The sequence below is a fragment of the Lontra canadensis genome, unplaced genomic scaffold, assembly GCF_010015895.1.
Source record: "Lontra canadensis isolate GAN:19392208 unplaced genomic scaffold, GSC_riverotter_1.0 scaffold50, whole genome shotgun sequence".
NCBI classification, from domain to species: domain Eukaryota; kingdom Metazoa; phylum Chordata; class Mammalia; order Carnivora; family Mustelidae; genus Lontra; species Lontra canadensis.
This window is the reverse complement of record NW_022631044.1, coordinates 13,827,051-13,840,919: the sequence shown is the minus strand read 5'-3', so window position 1 is coordinate 13,840,919 and position 13,869 is coordinate 13,827,051.

The following is a 13,869-nucleotide window of genomic DNA, read 5'->3' as shown; positions in this document are numbered from 1 at the left end:
ACTTTCCAAAGTCCCCTATGGACTTCTTATTCTGTTCTATGTTATTCTTATTCTGTTCTATGGGTTTTGTGGCAAATTTTTTGGTTCATCAGTTATTTTCCCCAACTGATACCACCACCTCAGGCCATGTCAATATTAACAATTGCTGCTGTTTGGCAATACCCTAGGGATACAATCCATTCTTCCCTTTCCAGTGGATGTTACACTGTAGGTTTTCAAGGATACCAAGGGATTATTGAGAAAGAAATTGAAAGTGGCAAGTTAAAATGCCACAAAGCCTACTGTTACTACAGCAATGTAGTCATTTGTTGAATAAACTTCTTGTTTTTGATCTCTGAAAACTGTAGCTTGTTATCAGATTCTGAAAAAGCTGATTTCAATAATTTTGTCAGTGTTTTATTGTTTTAAGTGAGAAACAGATTTTCAGAAGTCCTTACTCCACCTTTACAGAAGTTCTGCCCCTTTCAGTATGATTTTTCCAGTCATTATGTAAGTCTAAAATTATTTCTCTTTTTTTTAAAAGAGATCACAAGTAGGCAGAGGCAGGCAGAGAGAGAGGAGGAAGCAGACTCCCCGCTGAGCAGAGAGCCCGATGTGGGGCTCGATCTCAGGACTCTGAGATCATGCCCTAGCCGAAGGCAGAGGCTTTAACCCACTGAGCCACCCAGGTGCCCCTAAAATTATTTCAAAATAGTAATTTAAAATACATATACATACTTAGGAACTTCCAAATATATAATATAAATATATATATGGTATATACAATATATACACTATAATATAGTATTATTAACTGTAGTCATCAGGCTGTACATTACATCCCCAGGACTTACCACAAAGAAAAACCATTTAATTATGTGTGGTGTGGATATTAATTAGACTTATGGTGATCATTTTGTAATATATTCAAATATGGAATCATGCTATTGTACACCCAAATCTAAATACAAATATCATGTCATATGTCAATTATATCTCATTTAAAAAAAAACTTTAAAAATCTTTAAAAAAATAAAATAAAACCCATATACATGTAAGATATTTGCTTAAGAAAATAACAAAATCTGATTTGTGAAAAAAAAATGTTTATATCCATTAGGCTTATCCTTCTACATAATTTCAGAATATTATGATATTTTATAATGAGGTTTCAATTTATTTTTCATTTTGACCTTAAATATACCTAAAAATACTTAAGTTACTAAAGAGTAACATAAGCATGCATGTAGGTGAAACTGATTAAAATTCCACAAAATTATTTGGATCAACAATATGTAGAAAAATGAAAACTTAATTCTGTTAGTTCTAATTCAACTTCAGATTCGTAAGTGTCTTCTGTAAGTTTCACAGGAAAAGACAAAAAAGGTATATTTAAATTTTTCTCCAACACACTGAGTGAGTCTCTTTGATTCCCCCAAATGCCTAACCTCTAACATTTTATCGTTTTGCATACTCACCTTTTTAAAAAAATAGTTATTTTTATCACTATGAATGATTAAATTATACTTTCCTATTTATGGTTCAAGGATTACAAAAAGAAATAATTATTTTAAAAGATAAAAATTTTCTTATTCATTAGGGAAGTTGCCCTAACAAAAGGGAATTTCAGATGAATTCTCACATAGAAAGAAGTTTCTTTCATAGTGTTTTCTATTTGATTTCTATCCTATTTATCTTTGATCAAATGTTGTTACTGCATATTCCTTATGGGAACCAAAAAACTTCAATGTTTGATATTTTACACAGCCAAACCTGTCTAAAGAAAAATCTTGAGAAAGGAAAAGCCAGTCTCCAGAGCAGCTGCTCAAATGATGCCTAATTAAATTTTTACACACAGATTAAAAGGATATGCTAATACTTTGTGTGCACTCAGTGAGAATTTGTAAAACAAGTTAGGTAATCAGAATTTATAAAGTATTGAGAGATACTCTTACATTCTACCTGCTGGTGCTCCAAGTGCTAAGTGGCAGTGTCTCACAGTCTGATGCTCAGCCTGCGAGCACATGGGAACTACCTGGGCAGCTTTAAAAAGCAATTGTAATGCCTAGGTACCCATTCATCACATTTCGACCTAATGGATATGGAGTGTGGCTTGAGCATCAGGATTTTCACAGCTCCCTAAGTGATTCTAGGATGCGGCAACAGTTTTCTAGAACAGTATAGTTCTTAAAATTTATGTGCATATGAGTCCCCTGGGATCTTGTTGGAGTCCAGGTTTTGATCTAGTAGGGTTGGACTGGGTCCTGAGAGTCTGCATTTCTAACTTGGTCCCAGATGACACCTAAGTTACTGGTGCTTGGACTTCTATGCATGGCATGATACTTACAGAAATTAAAAGTGAACACTAAAACTAAAGTCCGTAAACACAGGCCATTCACTCTTGAAGGAGAGTATTTCAAAGTATAATTGAGACTAGTCTCACAACAAAAGTTAGAACAATTCCCATGACAGTATTCTCTCCTGTCCTGTAAGATGACTCTTCCTCAACTCCCCCTGACTTTGTTACATTTCAGGTTATTACAAAATATGTCTGTTTTCAAATAGAGTTCAAGAAACCATACCTTCCAAAATAAGTTTATCTTTGCCAGCCATTTGAACTCCCTTAAATTCTATGCAACTCATTACTGAATTTTCTTTCATTTTTGCCATTATAAACTTTATAAGGGCAATGGCTATGTCTCATAAACCTTCTAGAAAAAGTTAAGGACATACAAGTTTCAATAAATACTTGCTAATTAAGTAGTGTTCAGATATACCTCAGATATCATACAGATACTGGGAAGCATTTAGCCTAAGAAGTCAGGTTGTAAGAAAAAATGAGTGGCTTACATACACTGCTATTTAACTTGTATGTGCTTGAAATCCTATAATATACTTCTTCCAAAAATAGGAATGCATAGCACCAGTTGTCAATTGAATTTTTCTTCAAGATCTCTTGGACATTGAATACCTATACAACACATATCCTGTAATGGCACCATATTTGAAAATGGGAGCATTAGAAACGGCTTTATGGGCACCCAAAATCCTCTTCAATCTATTAACTGAGGCATTCAGTTCTCTTTTCTGAGCTTCAAGCTTTCGGTTTCTGCACTACGGCCTTATTAAAATGTTAATACTCTGCAGAGGAAACATTTCCAAAATGTATTATTAATAATCTATTGGTAAATATAAATGAAGAATTTAAGATTCAGTCTGGTATGGTGTAAGAATACCGAATAGAGAGCACATGTTGTATTTCTATACATGGCAGTTCCAAAGAAACCTAATGTTCCCCAAATCCATTCTTGTCAGATTAATTACAGCTCCCATTGAAACATCAGATCAGAATAAATCAGAATAAACCAAACTTACTTCATTCATGTATTTAGAATGTGCTTAGTGCCCACTGTATACACAACTGTGTAGGATAATCATAATAAAAGTTTTATCCAAAGAAAAAGTTACATTCAAAGTAGAAAGTAAAATGACAGAAAGTAAAGGAACGAATTTATCAACCCTGGACAGTTATTGTATAAGGTGTGTTGTAGAGGCAAAGTCATTTAGTCACTCTTCCATGAGGATGATCACTGATCCCAGTGAAGCATTTCAGAGTCTTGTCACATTTATGAGGTGTTTAATAGTATTCCTCTATATCAACGTTAGCCTTCATTATACGTAGTCACATTTTTTAATTATGCAAAGTATTTACATTGAACTTCCTAGAAAAATCAATTTGATAAAGCTGATACATTCAATCCATATTTAAGAAATTTCCAAATTGGACTGAGTTGCATTGTCCTCTTTTGAGTTTTTTTCATTTACAATGTTTAAAATTCCAAAAAGGGAAGGAATTGAGAAAAAAAGACTTAGGAAACACATCCACAAAAACAAGATCTAAATCAGTAATTCACACTGTTGATAATAAATACAAAGGTTTCAGAAAGTTCTTGATGAAAAACCTACAATGCCTGTGAGACTGTCACTCCAGCCATAACAGAGGACATTTACATTTCCATCCATTATAGTCACTTCTTCCTTTTGCCCCTGTCCTGGGCAACTGTAGATCAACTTTTGTTCTATATGTTAATTTGCATTTTCTAGAATTTTAGAATACACTTGGCAGAAGTCATCATCACATTATATACTTTGAATACAATTTGTAGTGCATAAATAATTCTGCCAGGAAAGTAAAACAACAAATAATAGACAAGTTTTTAAAAGTTTAAGCTTTCTGATCAAAGTTCTGTTCATTGAGTCTCAAGATGTCACAAGGTTCTACACTATATTTGTTTCTCAAGAGTGAAGAAAGCCTTGGAAAAGAGGGATAAATCTCTAGAAGAACTACTCAGTCTGCTGTAGGAGTTAGCAAGGACCCCAAGGAATTGATAGTGTTAGCTTGGTATCCCCAAGATATTTTCACTTCCATGTGTATCTCTATGTGTTTATTCAACTGAACTATGAGCAAGAGAAAAAGAATTGCTACAAATACTTCCATTTGACTTCCTGGTCAGACTAGAATATCAAACACACATCCAATTCCTTCCTTCCCACTCCAAAAATCTTTTAAAAAGTTAGATGAAAGATCAATTCCTTTAAGAACCCGATTAAGAACCAGAAGGGGTGCCTGAGTGGTGCATCAGCTGAATGTCCCAACTCTTGGTTTTGGAGTAAGTCATGATCTCAGGGTCATGAGATTGAGCCCCAGTTTGGGCTCTGTGCTCAGCATGAAGTCTGCTTGCCCCTTTCCCTCTCCTCCTCATTTTCTCTCTCAAATAATTAAACAAATAAATGAAACCTTAAGAAGAAGAAGAAGAATACCAGGAAATTGCCATCTAAATCACAGTTAAGAAAGCAGGATCTTGTGAAGTTCTTGGCAAAGCTCTAAAAATGGTTCCATAAGAGTAGATGTCAGCACCATGTTTTATTTTTTCTGGAATAAAAGGTCTAATTGAAGTATTGTTTGAAATTACTACCTCCAGATACCCCCATAGGAGTTTAATCATCAGATGTCCCGTTCATTAACAACTAGAATTGCTCTGGAATGTTGTGTTGCAGTATCACAGGAAGATGTGGTAGAGGAACTAAGGTTATACAAAGCTTTTTGGAATCACAGTAAGCAGTATCTCAGTAAAGGTTCATGGGACTATAGATTTACTTCAATTTGTTTAGGAGATAGTCCTAAATGGTAAGCAAATCACACCATTTTTAATGCTAGACAATCTAAAATTATCCCTGGATGAATTCTTTAGTTAATCAAGGAATCACCTTGAACTGTAATTGCTTTGGAATTCTAGGGCTTAAGATACATTCTTAAAATAGGCTCCATTCAAGAAGATTTGTGTTTCTCTCACTCCCCTTCTTCCCTCTCTCATTTTTATAGTCGATGGTATCATCTTCACTTAAGAACATTCGTTTATTAGCCATGCTTTTTGCCAAGAACCAGAAAGAAATCATGGTGTTTTAGGAAGTTGAGATCTTGGACACTGGGAGTTGATAAATCTCATTTCATTATGATGAAATACCTTTGATACTCTTGACACTTTGTGCTCACATAATTCTTTAGAAATATATCACTGATCTCAGAGTCCTCATGTGGCATACTGGTACACTGAGGAAACAAATATTGCAAAGTTGCCAAAAGACCAATTCCAATCTAATTAGGACTTGCACTGCTTCAGTGAAGGCTACATAAACACTCTGTTAATATTCACAGCAGCAGCTTTGTCAATAACTCCCCCAGAATCTTGAAATTTATAACAGAAATCAGCAAACTATTGATTCTCTGACACTGATAGATCTATTCAGATTCACTGCCTCCTTTCTCTCACCTCTGCCCCAATAGAGGGCACAAATGCCAGTTGCTCTAATCAGCTCCTAAACACTGAAGGATCATTATTAAAGTATGGCTGGCATCCCTGATCATTAATTATAATCTTGTGCACATATGCAGTGTGATTGCAGGAAATAATCAGCTTTGTCTGCCAAATTGGCAACATTTAGAAACTAATTTGTTATGACACAGCATCAAAGATATTTAAACAACAAACCTCTGCTGCTCTGCGTACATTGTTAAATATCAGATAACATCATTAAAAAATAGTTAACATATCCAGAGGGAGGTGGTATGTATCCTTGAACTTCTGTTCAAGTGGAGTTATCAAAAACAGTTTTTATGTGCTCCCAATCCTGCAGTTTGTGTGTTGGGGACCCCTCTCCAGAGTGACTGCTGTTTAAGGGTCTGCCCGGAGGAGCAGCTGTCAACTTAAAGTAATTAAGCGGGCATAGGAAGTATGATTTAAAGTGTGCCCAGGGCAAAGATTAGACGTGGATTGCTATCTTTCCATTTGGGATATGCTAGAATTCATTGACCTACTTAATGCTTCAGGGGCCAAATTACAGCAGCAGATTCCTCACAGCAGTGTCATTGTATGAAGGAGAGGAAATGGTGTTCACGTAAGCTATGTTCATTCCATTCCTGATGTTGGCTCATTCACTCTAGCAAAAGAATGCTCAATTTCTGAATATTGACACGTACATTATACGTTTTGTTCTTTACCAACCTTTCACTCTGGACAGCATCACAACTGTTCTGAGACCATGTTTCTCCACAATTACTCAAGGAACTGTAGATTCACTGTTTTTCCTCCACCATCTCTTTTTATCGCACTCAGCAGAATCAAGCCCAAGCCATGAGCTTCATCCTTCGGCCACTCTTCCACTCCCTAACACCTACCAAATACACATACATGTACATTTTTATTTCATTCTTTTGTATATGAAACTATAGGTGAAAATATGTTGTTTTATAGCAGTTTCTAAGGATTCCAATTACTTCTAGAAATACTACTCTTGATTCATTTTTGTGCCCTCCCCCAAAAAGCAGTTAAATATGAAATAGTGCTAACAATTTACCTTTACAAAGCAAAAGTCCTGAATGTTTGTGGAGGCAGCATTTTCCCCCATTCCTGAGTGAGTATTAACTTTATTCTCTCTCTACTCTCTATTTACTCCATCAGGATTGAAAGTATAATTTGGGGAAGAGCAAGCAAGATTTATATAGCCAGAACTTCCGTTCTCCCTTTTAAGGCTCAACTGCCCAAGAAGCAGCTATTGATTCTCCATTGTTCTTCCAGGGCAGCTCTTTGCCCACCTCCACCAGCTGGATGCCTCCCTAAGCCCAGTACTGCCTGTCAAGTGTCATTAGGTCTACCTAATTTCGAAGCTTGTTTAGCAGGTCCATTTGGCCCTCAAACTAAGATTAAGTCCTCCAAATTAGCACTTGCCAATAATAAAATTAACATTCTGAACTCTGTTGGCCATCCTTTTGTTTCATTTTTATTTTTTCTAAATCCTGGCAAGGAGGAAGGGTGCTATTTATTGGACTTCCCCAAAGGTTGCATCTGCTATCTTGTCCACAAAGATATAAAAACAGAACAGTAGAATCTGGGAGAACAAAATACGTAGTTGAGAAACTTCTTGTAAGGCCAGCACATGGGGAGGCCTGTGGTTGTCTAGGGCTGCCTGTAACCATCTGGTAAATCTGCCTAATATGAAGCTATAGACTCCAAATTGCATTTATTAATAAAGAAGTTGGCATTTTGGTCTCTGTCTATTTTTTTCAGAACCTGGATGGGCAGAGGCTTTTAAAGAATAGAAGTTGAAATAATAGGAAAGAAAGAAAGAAAAATCTCTGAAATAGAATGTAAATAATAATCAAATAATTTTTTATTCTCTTCATTTTGAAGAATGAAGTTATACAGAATTAAATGAAACACTCTGTTTCATGACACTCCTCATCTTTGCTCGGTTTTTTAGTTATATTATGTTTAATAATGTACTAAGCTCCTACTACTTCTGAATTTCTTTGGTTGAATCCATTTCTTATCCCAACCTAAGAGCCACTAAGTCATGAATCTATTCTGTTTTTTTATGTATATTCACTACTGATGTAATCTCATGCAATCCACTGGCTTTAAATAGTAGTTGATGGTGTATCTCCAACTCAGCCTCTCCCTTGAAACCCATACACATATACCATATGTCTACTTAATACTTCTGTATAGCTAATGAATATTTCCAACTTAACATAGCCATTAATGACTAGGTTTCCCTGCTCAGATCTGCTCCAAGTGCCTTGTGAGGAGACCTACACGAAGGGGTTCATGTGGAGGGACCAGTGGAGGAGAACCAAGGCTCCTCCGGTTCTCAACCTGAGCCAACTGTCAGACCTATAAGGGAGGCCTTGCAAGACTGTGCAGCCCCCAGCTGACTGCCAACTGACCACCTATGTGTGAGTGAGTGCCACTGTGCCGAAGCACAGTGAAGGTGTCCCAGCTGAGACCTTCCCAAATGGCCAACACACAGACCTGTCAGCAAGTTAGTGGTGGTTGTTTAAGCCACTACATTTTCAAGTAGTTTTTGAAATAGCAATAAATACCCAATATACTTCCTTAAGATGATCACTTGGAAACATAAGGCACTTGTGCCACTCATCCACTCAACGGTTTTTAGTGACTCCTCACCACAGTTAGAATGAAATCCAAAGCCCCCATGACCGTAGTTTCCAAGACCTACATCATGTAGTTCCTGGCTCTCGTCCTCCTTCTTACCACTCCCCCTCATCCATCAGACGACAGCCATCATAGCCTCTGCGTAGTTCAAAAGAAGAAAGGCACATTCTGACCTTGTGCACATGTTCTCCTCTCCCCCCAGATTCTCTTTTGCTAAACATTAGCCTAGTTCACTCACTTCAGCACCTCACCTTTTTGCTGAATCATCACTTCCTCAGAGAGGCCTTTCCTGACCACTCCATCTAAAAGGAAAATAAAAACAAAGGAACAACAAAAGAGTCCTAACCCACTGTCCTCCTACCCTACTCCATTTTTCTTCATCATACATAGCCTTTCCTGATATCTTATGAGATTCTGTGTTTGCATGTTGTTCATTTTTTATTATTGACCTCCCTCAAGAGAATATGGCCTCCATGAGGGAAGAAACTTATGTTTACTATTATTTTTTCCAGCACTAAAACAGTGCCTGGCACATGCTGACAAGCTGTGTGAATGGGTGGTGTGGTTCAGCTGGGGCACAGAGTAAGTGAAGAACAGCAATGAGAAAAGGGCCTAATTGGTAGAAAGTTTCCAATTCCAGTGCACATTGCATATTGTTTGAACCCAACCACCTTCCCTCCACTTCCTATTTGGCACCTCTCCCCTGGCCTTTGTGTGCTTTGCTTCTATTGGTTTCCACCTAAACTTTTTCATGAGGACCTTATTTTGTTAGGTTCTTTCACCATTTGGCCAAGAGCCAGAAATTCTGGGCATTTGTGTCCCTCCTGGGGCAGCTTATAGCTGACTGGCCAAGAATAGAAAGCCAGCCCATCTCCTGTGCCTCAAAGTGGAATAAACTTTGGGGTTAAATATATATTCCAGAGTGTCTCTGAGATCTGGTTGGTACTAAGATGTCACCTGAAATCATGCCTTTGCTTGGATCTTTCCATTTGCCTATCCTGGTGCCTATACCTCACTACCAATTGCTCCAGGGAGCTTCTCATTAGGCAGGCACCTGTACCTGAAACCTCTTCCTACAACCCAACCTAAGGAAAGGATCTCCCCCTGTCAACAATGGAAAGTCATTTGTGGCCTCTACATAGAAAAATGATAATGGCAAGTATTTATTGGGTTCAGCCATATGCTAAGGGCTTTATGTGCATGATCTCTTATAATCCTTACAACCTTATCACTATCCCACTTCAGTGTGTCATTGTGTTTAATAAGTTTATTCAAACAACAGTATATAGATTGTTAAATAGAGGCAAAGAGACCAGTGAGGAGGCCACTGTAGTAGTGTTTGGCAAGAGAGAATGAGGATCTGAATCTTTTTGCCCGCCATAGAAATAGCAAGGCAGCCACTGCAATCTAAAGGAACAGAGTTTGAGATTGTCACTGCCCATAAATAGAGGGTCCCTCAAATTTTCCAAGCCTTAGTTTCTCAACTGCAAAGTAATAGGTTTGGAAAAAGTTTTCTCAAGAGATTCTTTCCTTCAGAAATCTGGGAAGAAGACCGGATGTGAAGACTTTGGAGGTGAACTGAAATTTTCTAGGACGTCTCCCAGCATGGCTTAAGTGGGAAAAACACGGGCTGGAGCAGGTCGTGCTCAAGTTGACATTTGTGCTTAAGTTCTTTTCAGCTATTTGAAAATAGATAAGTTATTTAAATTTGTTGAGCTTAGAGTACCTATCTACAAAATGGGAATAATGTGTTTCTTACAGGGTTGCTGTAATGCTTAGAATTCCATGTAAAATACTTCCAGGGTGCCTAGGAAACAGATAGGAGAGTGGTTGATCTGGAGCTTTACCTCATCTTCCTTTCATCAAATCTAGTTTCCTCTAGCTCAAAAATGTTTAATAAATGCCCTCATTATATTGTGCTCTTTTGTTTAATTAGAAGTGTGAAAACAAATTTCTTTCTCCTAATTTTTTTAATAAAATAAAATTTATAAATTTTACTATGAATTGAATAAGATTTTGCAGGCTGGACTGGGAGACAAACTATTCTTTTTAACACTGTAACTATAGGAAAATTTGTTTAAAATTCCAAATAATTGATTTTCAAACACATTTTCAATGGGACAAGTTCCTTAGTTGAGACTTCACTATGAATTTGTTGATGGGATCAAAGAGCCATAAATATATTTTTCATGAAGGAAAACACTGCATTAGACAATGTTCACATGGTCACAAAATGTTTCTTACCTCAATAAGAGAGAGTAAAGGGAATTTAAACAGGAGAATTACATCGAGCCTTCTCATTCTGAAACATGGTGTATCGATTTATTAAGTCTTTAATTTCTCTCATCAGTATTTTGAGCTTTTCAGTATAAAGGACTTGCACATCTTTCATTATATTTATTCATAAAGGTTAATACTTTTGATGTTATTATAAATTTTTAAAAAATTCATTATTTAACATTTTACTAGTCTATAAAAATTATCATAGACTTTTGTATATTTACCTTGATTCTAGCAAACCTACTAAATTCATTTATTAACTTCAATAGCTTATATATTCTCCTAATTTCTCCTAATTTGTATACAATCATGTTAGCTGAAATTAATGACAGTTTTATGTCTTTCTTTATAAACTTTGTTTCTTTTTTGTCTTAGCACTGGCTAAGATGCTCAGTAAAATGTTAACTATAAATGATGATGGTGGACATATTTGTTCTATTCTTAAACTCAGGGGGAAATACCAAGTATGATATTCACAGTAGCTTTTTTACTTGATAGCTTTTATAATATTAAAGAAACTTCCTTATATTTCTAGTTTGTTGAGATTTTCTAAAAATATGAATGTTACTGGATTTTATCACATGCATTTTCTGCATATATTGAGATGATCATACTCTTCTTTCTCCTTCATTAATGTGGTGAATTATATTAATAAATTTTATTAGTGGTGTAGGAGGGATGCCTGGGTGGCTCAGTCAGTTAAGCGTCTGCCTTCACCTCATGTCATGATCCCAGAGTCCTGGGAATGAATCCTGCATCGGGCTCCCTGTTCAGGTGGGAGCCTGCTTCTCCCTTGCTTGTTCTGCCTGCTGCTCCCCCTGCTTGTGTGTGCACTCTCTCCCTCTTTCTCTCTCTCTGACAAATAAATAAAATCTTTAAAATAAAACAAAAAGAGTGATTGTAGGAAATTCCTCTTAGACGCTAATATTTGAACCTAACTCTTCAATAGAATGTACTTCCAGCATATCATGAAGAGTACTTATTTTTCATAATGTCAATTTAAAATATATGGAAAACATACTCAAGCTTTAAGTTATCTTATGCACTTTAGTTCTGTCTTAAAAAACTCAGAATTACACATGGATTGTCCTTTTGCTTTGTCTTTCTTGACTAAAGGGTGGTCAAGAGGAATAGCCTGGAACAGTCATCAATAAAGAATGCGGACAGGGCATAGACAGAGCCTTGTTCTTTGGTGGCATAGATGAGTTGCCTGTGTAGTCCTTGCATGCCTCCTCAAATTTCATGTTTTGTGTCACTGAGTTTCTATTATGTAAGGCCAAACACAATTCTGGTTGGAAAAGTTCACATTTACCTAACCTAAAATAATCCAAATTGGGTATAAAAAAAAATGATGGAGAGAATAATACATTAAGAAGTTAATAAGTCGTACCCCCTGGCTTGCAAAAATACTGTGAATTTTTCCTCTGAACTCATTATAATCTAGAAATAAAATTCCTCAACAGCTTCCTGGCCCAACCATCTCACACATGCACATCCTGACAGTGCTTTATCTCAGACCCTTCATGCTCTGTCCTGGGAATCAGGCATGCAAGGTGTTACACTCTTGAGGTACACCTTTGACCAACAAGAGAACAAAGCCTATTGACAAATCATTCTCCCTTTTGTCTCCTGATGGACTGTGTTGAGGCATAGCATCTATGCCTTCTTGGAGGACATTGCCATGGCATTAGGCCATCAGTTGCAGCTACAAATGACCAACTAATTGATGTACCACCATATGATGCTCCTTTCTTGTTTCCCTCCTTTGGATGCCCTCCCCACTTCTGCTCCTCAGGATTACATTCTCCAATAAAGTAGCAGCATATAAACCCACTGCTTCAGGCACTGCTTTCTGGAAAACCCAAGCTAAGACAATACATTTCTATATTCAGCATTTATAATCTTTCACAGACATCACTTAGTCAAATAATTATCAGGAAAATCTATTTCTGCCATTAGTTCAAGGACATCACCATACACAAGCTTTTATTTTAAATTTCAAACATTTCTCCTTTCTTGACTTAGTCCTGATCACAGTATTTTTATTTTATGTTATTTTTTATTGTAGCTGACACACAATGTGACATATTAGTTTCAGGTGTACAACATAGGCATCCAACAAATCTATAGTTATGCTATGCTCACCACAAGTGTAGCTATCGTCTGTCACAGCACAACCTCATTACAGTACCATTGGTTATATTCCCCAGGCTACACCTTTCATCCCCATGACTTACACATTCCATAACTGGAAGATTGTATCTCCCACTTCCTTCACCCATTTGGCCCATCCTGAGGAATACATTTTTCAAAACTATGCAGTCCTTTCACATGCCTTTCAGGAACTATTTGGGTCATGTTATCATTTGAAAAGCCCAGAGAAAAGCTTAGGTCGTATCAAGCCTAAAAGTCTAAATAGTTACAGAACTTAACTTGCTAAATCATAAGATTGTGTGTTTATCTGCCATGTCTTCATTTATCAATTGTGTGGAAATCTATGCAACAATTTTAAAATGTTTAATACTCATCACACCCAATGAATATATAATTTCTCTTTCAAATGAAAATATTTATGTTATTTTGAATTCCCCTAATTGAAATCAGATTTAAATAATAAAAATAATCATTACAGAGCAATTAAAAATCTTTTTAAATCCCTTTAAAGGTACATACATGTTGGTATTTATTTCTAGGCCTGAAAAAGGTATGAAAAAGTGCTTAATAATAGACTTTAAAAAGCTGTGCTTCTTTGCATCTGCACCCCAGTATTTATAGCAGCAATGTCCTCGATAGCCAGACTGTAGAAAGAACCAAGACATTCATCAACAGATGAATGGATAAAGAGGATGTGGTATATATATACAAAAGAATACTACTCAACCATCAGAAAGGATGAATATTTACCATTTATATCAACATGGGTGGAGCTGAAAGTATTATGCTGAATGGAATAAGTCAATCAAAGAAAGAATTATATGCTTTCACTCAAATGAGGAACGTAAGAAACAGCAAAGAAGATCATAGGGGAAAGGAGGGAAAACTGATGGAAAGAAATCATAGAGGGAAACAAAACTATAGTTAAGACCTTTAACTATAG